The sequence below is a fragment of the Galeopterus variegatus genome, unplaced genomic scaffold, assembly GCF_000696425.1.
Source record: "Galeopterus variegatus unplaced genomic scaffold, G_variegatus-3.0.2 Scaffold901, whole genome shotgun sequence".
Taxonomy (NCBI): Eukaryota; Metazoa; Chordata; class Mammalia; order Dermoptera; family Cynocephalidae; genus Galeopterus; species Galeopterus variegatus.
The window spans coordinates 89,999-103,663 of record NW_007727012.1 but is presented as its reverse complement, the minus strand read 5'-3'; the positions used below and the strand labels follow the sequence as shown (position 1 = coordinate 103,663).

At 36.8% G+C, this 13,665-nt stretch overlaps 1 pseudogene; it reads right to left on the bottom strand.

The window, feature by feature from the left end:
- LOC103590952 overlaps positions 1-10,975 on the bottom strand; it is a 68,618-nt pseudogene extending 57,643 nt beyond the window's left edge.
- Between the last annotated feature and the right edge of the window lie 2,690 nt (positions 10,976-13,665).

The following is a 13,665-nucleotide window of genomic DNA, read 5'->3' as shown; positions in this document are numbered from 1 at the left end:
GCAATAATATTTTATTCATTTTATTTTTTTGTTGTTGAATATATTAAATTGTTTGAAGTTGACTGAGTTGTTAGAGATACATGTTGAAACATATTTATAATGTTAAAAGAATGTTTTACAAAGACACACATGCGTGCACACAAACCCTACTTTAAAATGAAGTGTATGAAAATTTCAAATGAGAAGACTTTTCTACCCACCCCACACCCCCCAGCAGCTAGCTGATATGGGCAACCAAATCCTTAGACTTTGGTGTTATAGGGCTGCATTCTAACCATCTGAGCAACCAGCCAGCTCTCTAGCAATAATGGCAGGCTGTTATAGTCTGCATCTTATCTGTACTTAATAATTTCTAAACAAGAAACCAGAGGGCTGAATATAAAGTGTGTGTGACTTAGTGCTAATCTGAATTTAAACTATATTACTATCTAAACTCAAATTCTTATGACAAATTAGGTTACAATACCATTCTGTACTTTAGTACACAAGTTGTTTCTTTTATTCTGTACAAAAACCCTTCCAGAAAGATCTTTGGGAATTCATTTTCTTTTTTTTTTTTCCTTTTTGTCTTTTTTCGTGTCCGGCAACGGATCACACCCCTCAGTGTCGCGCCCGTACTGGACCGGGACCAGCAACGGGATCGCAACCCTTTTTTTGTCTTTTTTCGTGACCGGCAACGGATCGCAACCCTCAGCGTCGTGCCTGTACCGGACCGGGACCAGCAACGGGATCGCAACCCTTGGTGCTGCGCCCGCACCTCGCTCAGCCAGTGAGCGGGAACCGGTCTGTATGTGGGATCCGAACCCTCGACGGGAGCGCCACCGCGCTCCCAAGCAGCGCACTGTAGCAGTGCGCCACTGGGCCGGCCCGGGAATTCATTTTCTTGATTGAATCTCATGTACACTGTGTATCCAAGTGGATGTGTCTGTAAAGTTTTGACAGGATGCTTTTTTTTCCTTTAACAAATGTTCTAAAAGAATAAGCCATTTAAAATATATAAAATTTATGGTAAAGTTTCTTTAAGCTTTAGCAAATTAAATGCAAATTATTATACATGTATAGTTAACTGTAATATGGAGTATCTTCCTCCAAATAGATCAACATTTTAAAAAATTTTCAATAGATATGTGTTCATAAAGAAGTAGACTGAAGCACTGATGTTGATAATTACCATCTTTAGTACAGTTCCATATAATTAACAAAGCCATACCACATTCTTGTTCACAATAGAGCTTCATAAAAGTACTGTGAGGTATGTGGAATTATTTCTATTTTACAGATGAAGTTGAGGCTTAGAGATATGAAATGATTTGTCCAATGTTATAATGCTAGTGATTGTGGAACTGTCATTCAAAGTCAAGTCTCATAATGAATCAGTGACTGTAATAATCCATTGTGGGCTATTAATAAAATTATGGGAATTTCTCTGACTTATGCCTAACTTTTTTGAAATTGGCATAACAGGAAATTGATACCTCCTATCAAAATGAACTTAGAAGTGAGGTCAAGGACAGAATCTATAGAGGGGTTTAGGATCATTCATCAGATTTGTCATTTTTACATACATTACTTATAAAAATTATACATAAATGTAATAAAAATATATTGGATAGTTTTCTAATTGTAAACCTTTTATTTAAAATTTTTTTAAATTTTGGATAATTCCAAACATACACCAAAGAATGGTATATGTAAACTTTTATATTACCCATCACTCAGCTTCATCAGTTATCAACTCCTAGTGACTCTTAATTCATTTGTACCCTCTTACTTTCCCCCCATTGGATTATTTTGAGTCACATTCAAGATATATAATATCATTTATTTATACTCCATTATGCATAATTTTATTTTTTAAAAATAACTATTTTAGTAATAATTACAACTTTGAAATACTGAAAAATTGAGTAGTTTTCTAGAAGCTATTAGTGTAGTTAATGTAGACCAATTAATGTGGTTAATATAGTCCACTTAATGTAGACCAGTAGGAGGCATTTCCTGAGTTTAAAATAATAACGTTTTTCTTTTGGGATTTAAATGTCTAATAATAAACAGTAAGAGAAAGTGATTTACCTGTCCTCTACAGTCTTCTCTCAGTTCTCCTTCTAAAATAAAAGATCACAATATTAATTGTCTTAAAATCTAATAAAGGACTGTAATAAAAATTAACAAAACTTTTAAATTTTCTCAGTAATAACAGAAATATTTAAAATAATCATAACAAATTAAAATGCTGAAAACTCTAGAGAAAGCAATAACCAAACCTTAAAATAGTATGAAAGTACCAATTATTCTCATACTAATATCAGCATGAAATCAAATGAGTAGATTATATTGTCCCTTCTGTTCTTAAAGTGATGCCTTAGAACTAGCATGGCAAGTAAGCTTCATCTGAATGCCAGTTCTGGTTGATTAGCGGTAGTTACCTAGGGAACTGTGTTGAGTTTTATGAAGTCTTTCTTTGACTCAATGGGAAAGTAAGCTATAACTGATAAGTGGGTTATTCGCTCTAATAGCAGCACTGTATCTGCTGACCCTGGCTTAGTAGTTCAAAATGATGCTTTTAAAAGAGGCATCCTTACTTAAGTTTATACGCTCAGAGAAAAGAACTATCATTACTGCCACAGTCAATTTCTTATTATTGATCGATAGTAGGTAGGCATTAATTTACATATTCTCATCCTTGAAACAAGTAGTTGTGTATAATTGGTGGTATTTATAAATCCCAGTTATGTTTCTCTTTTCTCACAACACTTAGTGCGTACATAAACCACTCATTTGGCACTACGCTTATGCCAACTTATATTATTTATTTCCTTATTTTGTCTTCCTTCCCAAGTAGATTATAAATTTACTAAAGCTTTTATTGGCAGTATCTTATTCCTCTTTGTGGTCCTAGCACCAAGTAATACCTTGATAATGATTATATTTCTATAAATATACATGTTACATGTCTATCATTAACTCTAAATTACTTGCTATTAGGGGTATTTTTATATAGTTGGGGATGTTTTTTTATAGCTGTATAGTTAAAAAATTTCATAACTTTTCTAACGTGATATGGAGCCATGCTGTAAAATCTGGACTGTAATGTTTTCATAGGATATCTGAATTTTTAAAAATAATGGATTGGCTCTTGCTTTTAGGTAGAAAAACATGTAATTCCTACAATAAGATGGTTATTCTCTTCATGAGAAGCTCTAGGAATATAAAATTAGCAGTTTCTCTCAAAGCCAGCTCAACATTTGTCTCTTCAATGGCAGTAAATTCTTCTTATATCAAAATGAAACTAAAACAAAACAAAACTACCCTGCCTTAATTTAAATGTTTTTAAAAAAGGCTTCCATAGACCATAAAAACTTCCCGGGGTACTTGGTGTTGTTTTATATAATAATTGTTACCCCTCTAATCTTGACATTTTAAAGCTAAACTTTAAACTTCATTTAAAACTTCATTTTTAGAACATCTTTTTTTAATAGACACCATTTCACCATGTTAATTACTGTCAATTCTCCTTAAATCCATGCCAATTTCTTTTATATAAAGGTAAATTAACTTCCATGGGAGAAGTTTTAAGATCTATAATCTAGATTCTAGATGGACATTTAGAGATTGGTGTAATGAAGTGATTGCGTCTAACTCTGTATACTACAGACTTTTAAATATATACCAACTCTGTTTATTTTTCTCATAAAAGCCAGTGTTACTGCTTCATTTCATTTCTTGTCAACTATGACAGTCCACATCCCTTAACTATATTTGTCCTAGTCTAGGTGAGAGACCAGATAGTAAATATTGTAGGCTTTGTGGGTCAAGAGGCAAAATTGAAGATACTTTGTAGGTACTCGTATAACAGGAGAAAAATTCCACAAAATTTTTATTGTTGAAATTCAAACTATAATAATAGTAATTGAGTACAATTTTTTTTGACATACATCTCCTAATGAGAATAGGAGCATTTAATTTAACTGGGGGGTCAAAGCTAGTGTTCTTTCTCATCAAACTCCACTAAAAATGTTCATCTGTTAATGTTCATCTCTGATGAGATTTTATATATTCCAACTTTGAAAATGCCTTTTCAAACAGATAAGTACTACAAAATGCGAGAGCAGTATCTTATTTCATAGAATTCTATTAGATTTTTCTCTTTATTTGCTCTTTAGCATGTCATTACATTGCAAATTAATCACTTTCAATTGATGGTTAAGTGGAAACTCTTCAATTGGAACATTTTTGAAATTTTCCTTTGCATTTGCATCCAGGTCCAAAAAATGATGCTGGAATTAGGAAGGCCAGTTATTCAAGTTTTCTGGGACTGAGTGGTTTCCCAGGATTTGGGATTTTAATTGCTAAAACCGAAATAGTTTTTTTTTTTTTTCCTTTTTGTCACCAGTAAGGGGATCGGAACTCTTGGCTTGGTGTCGCCTGCACCATGCTCACCCAGTGAGCGCCCCGGCCATCCCTACACAGGATCTGAACCTGTGGCCTTGGCACTCCCAGCGCCGCTGCGCTCCCAGCGCCACACTCTCCCCAACCTACACGGGTTTGGCTGCGAAATAGTTTTTTTACCTTAGCTGGAACCATAGTTTGAACTCAGAAACATGTCTACTTTCTAATTCGTGTGGGCATTTAGGCCTTATTTCTTGTTTTAACTACACAATAATGGGGTACATTTTGTTTCAATACATGCATATACTGTACATTGATTCACTTAGAATAGATAGCATAGCTTTGTATCCATTAACCCACCACTTTCCTTACCCCTCTCATTTCCCTCCCCTCCTCTCCCAGCCTCTGGCAACCATTATTCTACTCTCTACTTCTCTGAGAACCTCTTTTTTTTTTTTTAAGATTCCACTTATGAGTAAGATTATGCAGCATTTATTTTTCTGTGCCTAGCTTACTTCACTTAAAGATAATGGTCTCCAGTTCCATCCATGTTGCTGCAAATGAAAGAATTTTATTTTTTTTAATAGCTGAACAGTATTCCACTGTGTATATATACCATAGTTTTTTAATCCATTCATCCGTTGGTGTCTTGTTATAACTCTTGACAGCACAACTTGACATTATTTATGATTCAGACAACCTCAGTTAACTTGAAATGTCTTTACTTCAGTATAGATTTCACTTATCAGCACTGTTTTGCCTTGTAGTTTTAGGTTGAAATCATTAAGAAACATCAAGTTTGCAGCAAAAACTAACTTCCAAAGCCATTTAGTTTGGTAATAGTGGATTAATGGTGCTTCTTCTCATTCAGAAAAATTTCAGTCTCATCCCTGAGCTAATAGAAAAATTACAATAAAATGTTATCACTGCTAAGTTTTTGAACTTCTATGTGGTAGGGCAGGTCAAGATATTCAGCTTCTATTTTTGACAGAAATTCACAAAACTGACAATGGCTAAGCCTATGAGAATGAATGAAGTTCACTGTTGACACTACTGGTTCAGTAACACCTGATAGAGTCAGATATTTTCTGCAGAGAACCTGCTGATGAATAATAAATACAATGAATAACCATAGGATTTAAACACCTTACGTTTTCACAAGCTTTGTAAATTTGTCCAACAAAGCCTTTTTCTTTTCATATGTTACTGTTATCAGTTGTAACACATCTTAGCAGATTCCACTTTAGGTTGTACTGAATTAGTGTTTTCTCAGCTTTTTTGAAAATAATCTTGCCCATACCTGTTCTACATAGACTGTTCAGGGAAGCTAATTCTTCAGTTACTTCAAACTTGGCATTGACTCCTCAAGTAAAAAACAGCACTTGAGCCATATTCATAATATCTCTTGACCAGGGAATACCACTTGAAGTAATTTGCCTTCCTGTGCGTGTGTATTTTGTTGTTGTTGTTTTAATTAACTATTGATGTTGCTTCCAGTGTCTTTGACTTTTTGAGTGATTATATTCATTGAATGGCAAATAGTCTTAGACTAGTTTATTTTCTCTGGACACATTTCTTCAGCTGCTTCAATCAAACATGATTTAATTAACTCACAATCGATTTCACAGAAACTTACTTGGTTGTAGATCATGTTCATTTTTTGTTTTTGTGAAGAAGTTCTGCTATGATAAAATACTTGAGGTTTAAGCTTTCTAATTTTTCTGACCATTGTTTGCCTGTGGGCTGGGTTATTGTGATGAGTCCTTTGTCATATCGATGTATATTGAATTCTTTTGAGCATAGTTATGCATGTAGTGTCAACGCACAATAACACAATGCTTTGTGATCTAATGCAGTAACAAAACAAACCACACGCCACTGTGCCTTAAAAGCGTGGCATTTGAAGTCCAATTTTCTTTTCTTGTTTTGATATGATGAGCATCCACTGGTAATAAAAATAAAAATAAAATGTTCTATGACAACATGTGAGGCACTTGAAATGCTGTGGATTTATAACTATGTCACTGCAATTTGCAGTATGCCAAGCAGCAGTGTAAAGCACTAATCAATTCTATCATTGTAGCATGGAAACAGCCATAAACAATATGTAAAAGAATGATCATGGTTATGTGCCAATAAAACTTTATTTATGGACATTGAAACTGAATTTCATATAATTTTCATGTCATGAAATACTGTTCTTTTGGTTTTTCCCCCAATCATTAAAAAATTTAAAAACCATTCTAGCTTGTGGTCTCTACAAAAACAGGTGGATTTTCTCTTTTCCACGTTATTTTAAAACTTATTTGTATTTAAGTAAACTGAGTGATAATTATTCTTTAAGTGAAAGATAGCTAACTTTAGCACAGAATCTAAAGCACTTGGAATGCTTCGCCTGTTGTAAATGCTGAATGATTAATAGCTTTACTAGTAATATTCTTATTGCGATTTGCCCCTAATAATGGTAGAGAGATTTATGATTAAAATACTTTCTAGCTTGTTTTAGAATATAGGACACAATCAAAAGCCTTTTTGAAATCAGGACACTTTAGATTATATCTCTAAATTTTTATGTGGACTGTGATAGAAATAAATTAAAATGATATGATGATACTTGCTTTTCAAAAAAGCCTTGCCTTACTGGTTGTATCCTGGTCTGATTAGTTTTGTAAGATGGTTGCTGACTTATTGGATATTCTCTTGTAGTATCTGACCAAGCAAGTTATCAGTGTTAAGTTGGCCACTGTGATGCTCTTTTTTATTTTTAAATTCTTTTAGTTTAACAGACACTTATTCCTTTAGTTGAACAACCTCTACATGCAATCAAAATGTGTTTTTGTTTTTCTAGTAAAAAGGAGTTTAGGTCTCAAGAGGTTTTATGGGCCTGCTACAAACATTTTCTGGAAGTCAACTAACTGAGCCTGTTGAAACCCCTAGAGAAAATAAGAGAAAAGTTGGTTCAGGGAAACTAGAAATTTGAAAGAACCGGGGCGATTCCTCTTCTGTATTTTCTTCACATTTTAATTTACCCTGGGAAACAGTAGCCTTGTTGAAAACAGAACTGCAGCAAAATGTGTTGGTATGCTTAAGGTTAAGGTGGGCACACAGTTGATGGCCCAACTTTGTGGAATAGTAAGGATTTTGATAGTTTGATCAAGGATGTGAAAAATAACCGTAGACATACACATAAATGTTAGATTGGAAACCAAGAACTTGTATTGACACCAACTATGATTTTTCTTAGTAGCTTTATGAGAGTGGATAAAGTGGGCTGACACAAGATGATTTGTAAGAATGACCGGACTCAGCAACGTACTTTTAAGTAGCCAACCATACTTTTTCCCCTAATGTGGCTAGAGGATTCGTAATGGTCACAAATTACAGATAAGTATTTAAGAATCTTGTTCAAAGCTGACTTTTTCTTTTTTTCTACAAAATTCAGCTTTTTAAATTAATATTATTATTTTTTTTTTACATGCTATGATGTTTCAGATCAGTCGGGAGGGAGGGGGAGAGGGGATTGGGGGAGGAAATGTGATGGAAGAAGGAGGAAGGGTGGGATTGAGGCCTGTGGCAACCCCCACATTCCCACAGGGGAGACTAGGGAGCTTCCAGCAGTGACTTGGTCATTGCCAGGCTGGGTGCAGATGTCAGGGGGGTGGGGCAAAAGCCCTTGCTTCCCACCTCCCCAGCTTGGGAGCCCAGGGCCCTTCTTGCTGTGGGTTTGTCGTTGTCACTGGGCTGGTTGCTCCTGTTGGGGGTGTGTGACTGAGGCCATCCATCACCCCAGCTTGGGAAAGCCCAGGGTGCTTTCTGTGGAGGCTCAGTGGTCATTGCTAGGGAGGTTGTGCTTGTAAGGGGGATGTGGCTGAGGCCCTCGGCCCCCACCCTTAGGACTGGTTGCATCCATCACCCCAGCTTGGGAAAGCCCAGGGTGCTTTCTGTGGAGGCTCAGTGGTCATTGCTGGGGAGGTTGTGCTTGTAAGGGGGATGTGGCTGAGGCCCTCGGCCCCCACCCTTAGGACTGGTTGTGCCCCCACCCTTAGGACTGGTTGTGGGTGTTGGGGGGCATGGCTGAGGCCCCCATCCCTCCCCCCTTTCTGGTTTGGTAGCCCAAGGGATTTCTGGTCTTTCTAGGTGTGATAGGTGTTCTTTGGTGAAATGAGACATTTACTAGTTAATATCAAACTTTGTGTCTGGTTGTGGGTACTCTGTTTTTTTCTTTCAGTTCTGTGTTGGATTGTTTGCTGTTCCCACCACTCAAACTCTGCGCTGGAACTAATTTGCTGTCCTTTGCTTACTTCTAAAATGAGAGAACTTCCTGTGGGTACTTGAGCTCTGTAGTTGAGCTAAATTGCTGCGTTACTGCTGATTCTCTAGGGAAGGCTTTTTGTGCAGCTCAGGTTTTAATGGTTGACTTTATAGGTACTTCCAGTTCTAGTGAAATCTAGTGCACCTGGGTTTTCTAGGAACGCTGGTCTGGGCCTGAGTCTTTTCATCAGAGTGTACCCCATGCAATTCTGTGTTCCTGACCAGTCTCCTCTGAGTGGTCCTACGTTGATTGGGGGGCAGATCAGCTGTCCTTGCTTTGCCCCAGTGTTCACCCAGTGGGCCCGTCTCCCCCAGCTCCCATGCTCCAAACACTTCCCATGGGATGGACCATGCTCCCATCCCTTGCAATGACTCACTGGCCTCTGCTTGGCTCCTTCTTTTCAGTTGTTGTGGCTCATCAGTCCTGTCTGGGTCCATGGGAACCCTTTCAGTCGTATTGCTGGCGTGGGGGCCACCAAGGCCCTCTTCTCCCCTGCTGCCTCCAAGCAACTTTATCCGAAGGGCACAACTGCAGCTTTTTGCCAGCTCCTGCTCCGTGCACTCTGCAGCTCCAGCCTGGAAACAGCTGGTCTTCAAAATGGTTGGAGGGGTTTTTTCTTTCTCTCATTGTGGCTTTTCCCACCTTCATGCACTCCTCTTCCCCTGAGCTCTAGTGGCGCCAGTTTGCCTGTCATTGCTTTTTTATAGTTGTAAAATGGTTGATTTGTGGGAGAGAGTGATGCTGGGGACCGTCTATTCTGACATTTAGACTGGAAGTCTTCCAAAGCTGACTTTTTCTAACCTCATACAATTGGGCAGTGGCACTGATCACTACCTTACAAACTTTAAGGTAAATGATTCTTAGTAACCTAATGCTGAATTTCCATCATTTTCAAAATATTCCAATGTAAATATCACTACTGACTACTGTGCATCCAATTCAGGATTCTAGATTGTATGGAGTCATGAGATTGAACCAGGAACTTTTACTTTTTATGTGTATTTAAATGGTACTGTGGAGACAGTTTTGTTTAGGTTAACCCAGATTTGTTTCATTTTTAAGAGAAGCCTCTTGCAACAGATTTATTCAGTTATTCTGAAAATGGTAGTGTTTTAGAAACCTTTTTCCTTTTGGTTGCACAAAAGGAACACTAGGTTAAATCTAAAAATGTGGCTCCACTCTTCTACATTTGGCCATGACATAGGGCTAGGATGTCCTCTCACCATACAAATTTCCAAGCTAAATCCAACTTAAAAAGTTTGTATTTGCCGAACTCCAAAAACCAGCCACTTAAAAGTAAACCATAAGAACACTGCATCACCCCAATAAAGCTGTAGTTTTTATCACATGCACCAAACAAATCTACAGGGCTAGTTTCAGCACTTCTCTTTTAAAGAATTTGTTTTACACCTCTTATACTACATAGCGTGTTTTAAACACTGACATTTAATTCCCCAATAAGATAAAAAAGCAAAGACAAGTGTATCTTACTAGAAACAACATACACCACCACAGTCTTCAAACATTATTGCACTTTAACTTTCATAATTTGACAAACCATTCATGAAACAATCCATAGTCTAGTTTTATCAGATAAATAACACCTTTAAGCATACATGACCTAAATTGCTTATTAGGTACGAATTTTAAAAACATTACATATATAAGTGGTAATGGTGAAGCTGGAGACTATTGTGTCTTCTCCAAACTGTATGGCAAGGACCACCAGTAGTGTGGTGGGACTTGTGACCCTGCCCAAGGCCATGACTTTTGCTTCCTGCAGAAGTCAATCCATGCATCTGTGCTTGTGGACTGGTTTGGTGATCCACAGGGTGTCAGGATTTATTCTGATAGCTTTACGGAATGGATCGATGAAGATAACCTCAAAGAATTTGAATGTGGAATCTTCACCAACCTAGTAAGAATTCAGGACTCTCAGAGCTGCACAGTGGTGTCCAGCTCATTCCTTGGCAACAGACTGAAGGCTTCAAGCAAACTTTGGCTGGTTAACATCATGATGAACGGGCTTGCCTTAGATTGCACCCCTAAGAGCTGGGCGTTTGCGGCCACCATGGAGTACATGAATCCTGTATAAGATATACCTTGCTTGGTCTTCTATTCCAGTCTCTGTGCTTTATCCAGCTAGGTGGGACAGGGTGCCCTGTGGAGTGCTGAGAGCTGGTGGTACTGCCAGCAGCAGACCCTCAGAAGAAAGCTCATTATATCAGACTGCTTCTTTCTCCGAAGCTCCAGGATGTACTTGTATGCACCCATCTTGGCTTACCTGAATAGCTGCTGCCACTGAAAGGTGTGATGCTTTTTTTTTTAAAACAAATATTTGTGATCATTAGCTAGTCTCTGAAGTCCTTTACAATGCACATGCATTAGATCTTTTTGGCTTGAACACATCCAACATTTCTGTTATTTCTTGTTAAACTTATTACTTGAGCTTTCTGTCTAAATTCAATAAGAAGTTACTCTTAGGTCAGAGTGTGGGATGAAGATCAATAGCTGGAATGCAAACTATTTTTTGCTGGTCTGCAAACTATTTGTTATTTGTCTGTAATGAAACATAGTAAAACACTGAGAAAAAGCAATTAGAAACTTTTATGACAGTTCCACAGGATAATTTTATGTATGTTTAATAAAAAATTTGGACATTTATTTTACATTTCTTTTTAAAATTTCATTTTTAGGTGTATTTTACAAAAGTATTGATCCATGTTGGATTGGAAATTTACAAATGAAACAAAACAAGACTAGTTCTCCACATAGGGTTTGATTCATGTGTAATTTCTGTAAAGACAGAAGGGAAGAACCATTAATAGTTTGTCTTTTTGGTCTTTTATTGTACTTCTTTTCACCCCTCTTTTGGGCTAATTTCCACTTTTTCTTTTATCCTTCAACTTTCAGTGAAGTTTTCACTTAGCTAACTTGGTTACTTGTTAGATTTTTTTTGGTTTTTTTTGCTTTTCTGTGTAGTAACTTAGTTTGTATAGCTTCCTCACCATGTCTAATCTCTATAGAATTCATGCATATTTTTGTTTTTTGTTAGAAAATATCACTGTTATGATAGTTTTGTACTGTGTACAAAAACTTGGCTGAACCAGAACTATGTTTCCCAGAATATCCTTGCCTGTGTATTTCCATGTTAGAGATGGCCAAAGAGAAATCTATGCAAGATTTGGAAGAAGGTAGTGGACCACCAGCCATTACTCTCTGAAGGTTGTCATGGTGAAAGAGAGACAGGGGCACCAGCAGATTCCAGCTAGTCCGCACTCTTTACAGTTTCACGTCCAGCTGACCCTCTCCTGAATAAGAGAGAACTCTGGCCTAACTGCCTTCAGGCTGGGACATCAGTTTTCTCCAACTTGAACTGAAAGTCTTCCTGGGTCTTAAGGCTGCTGGCCTTTGGACTGGAACTACACCATTGGCTCTCCTGGGTCTCCGACTTACCAACTGTAGATCTCAGGACTTGTCACTCTCCATAAATGTGTGAGCCAATTCTTTATAATCAGTCTCTCTCTGGACACACACACGCACACACACCCTCTGCTATTGATTCTATATCTTTGGAGAGCCTTGGCTAATACAACCCATATTCATTAATTTGTTCTTACTGCATTCATTCTTTGGTACGTAAGTGTTACAGTTTTACATGTAGTAAGGCAGAAAGGAAGGACATGATGTGTTATCTAGCCACCTATATTAGAATAGGTGGTTTAAAAATTCCTTTTAACTTATTTGTGTACTATTTCTAAAATGGTTATTAGAGCTGATCAGGATCTAAATATGGCAAAAGAGGACTCAGTGGGATAGAGTACAAAGAAGGCAAAGGTAAGAGTACTTCAAGGAAGGAGTAGTCAGTAATATCAAATGCTACTAGAGGTCATGTGGAGGAAGTCTGGAAAATTATCAGAATAAGTCAGTAGGAAACTATTAATCATTTTCAAAGTGAATGTTTTTAGAAGGATTAGATAGAAGGAATTATATAGGTATTAATATGTTTTGAGTGATGAGGAAGGAAGTAGCTAAAAATTGTGGAGTGGTGGAAAATAAGGTTGGATAGACAGTGTGGACATTATAAAAGGTCTAAACAGTTTAAAGTCATTTTAATGGCAGTTTGGAGAATGCATTGATGCATTCTACTACATTTCTACTATAGTTCTTTACTATGAACACCTTATAGCCAGGGATTATGTCTTTTACCTCTATTTCTACTACATAACATAGTTTCTGGCACATAGTGAACACAAAATAAATATTTGTTCAATTGCTATATACAGGAATGGAAAAAGTCATTTTTAAAAAAAATCATGTCTCTCAGATTTATCCTTTTCTGTTCCCACCGTCAGTATTTTCCCTCACATTTACTTTATTCTCAAATTATTATTATAAGCTTTCTATCAGTTTTTCTTCAATTATTTCTCATTTCAATCAACTTGGGATGAGGCAATCATATTAATATCCTTATACCATGCTTTTGATTATATTACTCATCTGCTTGACAGCTTTCAAAGCCATACCGCTACCGACTGAAATAAATGTAAATTCTTTAGCCTTACATCAAAGCCTATCATAATCTGGCCCATAACCTACCTTTCAGTCCTTATCCTGCACTACTTCTTTACACCTTAGCATCATTGGGCTTATGAATCGTATAAAGCCATGATCTGCTAGTTCAGTACAATGACTGTCACTGTCAAAATGACAAAATTCAGCAATCAAAAGTAGTTCAGAAATAACTCAAGTTCTTCAGTTACATTTCTTAAATACCATGAAGAAAACTATATCAACCACATTGATACTTTTTAAAATTTGAAACAGTAGTCACTTGGTTTTATTGTAGTAACAATTAACTTTAAATTTCAGCTTTCTTTCTGGCCTTGTTTAATACTATTAACTCCATATTTTCAAGGAAAAACAGAAACTTGAGGGAAAATGACATTTTTTCCTACAGAGAA